The following is a 3,518-nucleotide window of genomic DNA, read 5'->3' on the forward strand; positions in this document are numbered from 1 at the left end:
TGTGTGTGTGTGTGTGTGTGTGTGTGTGTGAGAGAGAGAGAGAGAGAGAGAGAGAGAGAGAGAGAGAGAAGAGAGAGAGAGTGTGACTCAAAACTAGGAACAGGCAAGGCTTGAATTAAGGCGGGGAAAAAGGGTGGAGGGAGGGTGGGAGGAAGGATGTGTGTTTGAGTCTGTGTGTGTGTGTGTGAGAGAGAGAGACTGACTCAAAACTATGAAAAAAACAGGCAAGGCTTGAATTAAGGCAGGAAAAAGGATGGCTTCATCAAATACTGTATCATTTCCTTCCTTTCAAATCAAGGGGGTAATGTTGGCTTATATAAATTTTTTTGGTGGGTAAAAGGTAAAAAAGTACCGTGGCGGCAGCGGAAAAGGGTTGAGAAATAAATGTCATACCTGAAAGTGAACCTGGGTTGTGTGGAAGAACAAACAGGGGAACTGGGGGTGTGTGACAGATACCCACCCAATTGGCCAGGTGTTCTCATCAGGTAGTTCATTACAACCAATTAGAGTAAGAAGTTATCACTGGAGAACATCTGCTTCTGCATCTATAATGTGGACTCGCTATGCTCAGATTCCTGTGTCAGATTCTGAGTCAGAGAAAATCTTTGAGGGAGAGAGATCGTTTGATTTATAGAGCACCCTAGCATTACATGTTGGATAAATTGATATTAAGACCTAGATGATCATGGACACTGGAAACACAATTAATCTCCCTGCCCTTTATAGCATGTCTATTAAATAGCTTTATATTACTGTTGCCATCTTGTAGATGAAGAACTTAACCTGAGACCATGCTGAACCATGCTGGCTGAGGGAATTCTGGGAACTATAGTCCAAAAAAAGTAACTATTCGAAGCTCTGGACTTATTCATTCTGGAGCAGATCTCAGAGAGCCCATAAGAAGGATGAGATATTATTAGCCCAGTACTTTCTGGTTCACACTTGGTTTTCTTAGACAGCTATTATGCTTCAGTAACCTTCAGAAAGGTATTTATATGTTTTCCTACATTATTTGTTGGTTAACAGATGCAACAGTAAATACAGGGATTGTGGACTTTTCTTTGGCCCCAAACAATTTTTTTTTCTTTCCAGCTGTGTTGGTAGCAATGTGATTTAGGGCAATACCTCTCCCAAAGGAAAAAGGAAAAAATAGGCCACTAGTCTCATTTGTATGCATTTATACATTAACAGGTATGCAAATCCAAAAATGTCCCTTTGGCCTGCCTTTGAAAGTGGCCTAAAAACAGAACAAACAAGCCAAGGCAGAAGATAAACAATAAAATAAAATAAAAACAATCCCAATCTTTTTCAGTTGATGCACTTTCTTGTGTGTATTATCCATCTACATTAGCCATTAAAATCAGCACTGCTATTTTTACTTGGGCTTCTGTTTCACAAGGCAAGGTTATAGCCATTCACTTTAAAAAAAAAACCATTAAAAACATTAGACACGCTGCATATATATTGATGGGGTCTAAGAAGGTGGTGAATGAATGATAAGGAAAAGAATCTTTATAGTTGTAGTGTGCAGGTTGAGGAAATGTTGACTGTCCTGAGAACATGGTAAATTCCATGCTGGGGATCATTAGGAAAGAAATTGAAGATGAAACTGCCTTTTTTGTAATACCTTGATATAAATCTCCCATGTAACTATCCCTGGAATATGCAGCAGAGTTTTGGACCCTGCATTTCAAAAAGAGCAGTATAGATAGCATTGCCAACCTGTCATATTCCAGTTCTCCAGAGCTGAGTAACCTATTTTTATAGATTGGGTAGCCTTACTTATATGTTCTGCAAATTCAACTCATTAAGCAATGTATTATTTTTCTACCAATATGTTTCAGCCTTATCCTTTTTTATACAGCACCTCTGATTGAAAAAAGTATTATTGGCCAAATGCTAGCTTACTCACAAAGCTCATTTGGTGTTCATGGGCTCAATGGCACCTCTCAGCCCAATCTAATTTACAGGGGTGCCATCAAGATGAAAGAGGAAAAGTGAATCAAGTAGGTCACTGGTGCATATACATAAATAATGACACTGTGTCATGCACATAGGCTTCCAGTGATATTCCCATGATATGACTGAATCTCCACTCATGGATATGGGGGAGATGCAGGAGAAAGTGAGAGAAAGTTTCAAAGATCGAGAGAGAAAAAACACACAAGCTGTCATTTTCTTCATTGATAGGAGACAATATTTTATTGTAACTAGGCTGTGTCTTGTGTTTGGAAAGATGCTGAATTTCTGGTCAGGTTGAAGCTATTTGTGTTGACTCCTTGGATATATGCCAGACTGAAGAGACTAGCAACCTGGTTCCAATGCAGATTGTTTTACTGAAGACAATTGGCCCAAATAGGAACTGCATATATATACTGAATGCTGAAAGCATGGAATTAGAGCCAGCCCATAGACTAAATCAGCAATCAGTGGCATGTATACAATTCAGGTAAAACCGAGCCAAATTGGTTATATGGAAGCCTTAAGTATAGACCTGGAAAAGGTGAGAAACAAGAACACTCTAAATTATCAAAGGCCAAGAGCATCCGCCCTGCGAAGGAAAATATGGGTCTCCTCAGCTTTGAAAAAATATTCAGTAAGAGGAGGCATAAAATTATTCACATAGTGCAGTAGTAAACCTATGCTGTCACAGTACTAGAACCCACAGTCATTCTCCAAAGGTGAATAGGGAAGACTCAGGCCAGATACAAAGAAATATGCCTTCATATAACACATAGTGAAACTATGACATTTGCTACCATAAGATGTAGTGTGGATGACTTTCAAGGTGAACTGCATAAATTCATGGAGGTTGAGGTCATCAGTGGCTGCTGGGCATGAATTCTATGCTATTCCCATACCTCTGGAAGTTGCCTACCACTGGACAAGACGGAGGTGGCGTGTGTGACCCCCTCTTTTTTGGGGGGTCAACCCTCATGGCAAAGAGTGAGGTTCGCAGCTTGGGGATACACCTGGACCCAACGCTTACCATGGAAACCCAGGTAGCATCCGTGGTCCGTTTTGCCTATTTCACCTGTGGCGGATTGCCCAGCTGCGACCATATCTTGATGTGGGGGGGTCACTACTCTTGTCTGCACGTGCGTAATCTCGAGATTAGACCATTGTAACGCACTCTACATGGGGCTGCCTTTGGGATTGATGCGGAAACTTCAAATGGTTCAAAATGCGGCAGCAAGGCTCCTTAGTGGGGTGAGGAAATATCAGCATATCTCCCCCACCCTGGCTGCTCTACATTGGTTGCCCATTCATTTCCACATTGATTTCAAAGTTATGATGATGACATATACAGCCCTAAATGGTTTGGGACCTCGATAACTGGCAGATCACCTTCTCCCACCCAGGTCTACTCGATTTACCTGACAAACCAGCAGGGATGGCTGAGGGTCCTTATGCCGAGAGAGGCCCGGAAAGAAAGAACAAGAAACTGGGCCTTCTTGGCAGCGGCCCCTCGGCTGTGGAACACTCTACCAGCTCCCTCGCTGGGTGTTTTTAAACGC

This window comes from Pogona vitticeps, chromosome 1, assembly GCF_051106095.1.
Source record: "Pogona vitticeps strain Pit_001003342236 chromosome 1, PviZW2.1, whole genome shotgun sequence".
In the NCBI taxonomy this organism is placed as follows: domain Eukaryota; kingdom Metazoa; phylum Chordata; class Lepidosauria; order Squamata; family Agamidae; genus Pogona; species Pogona vitticeps.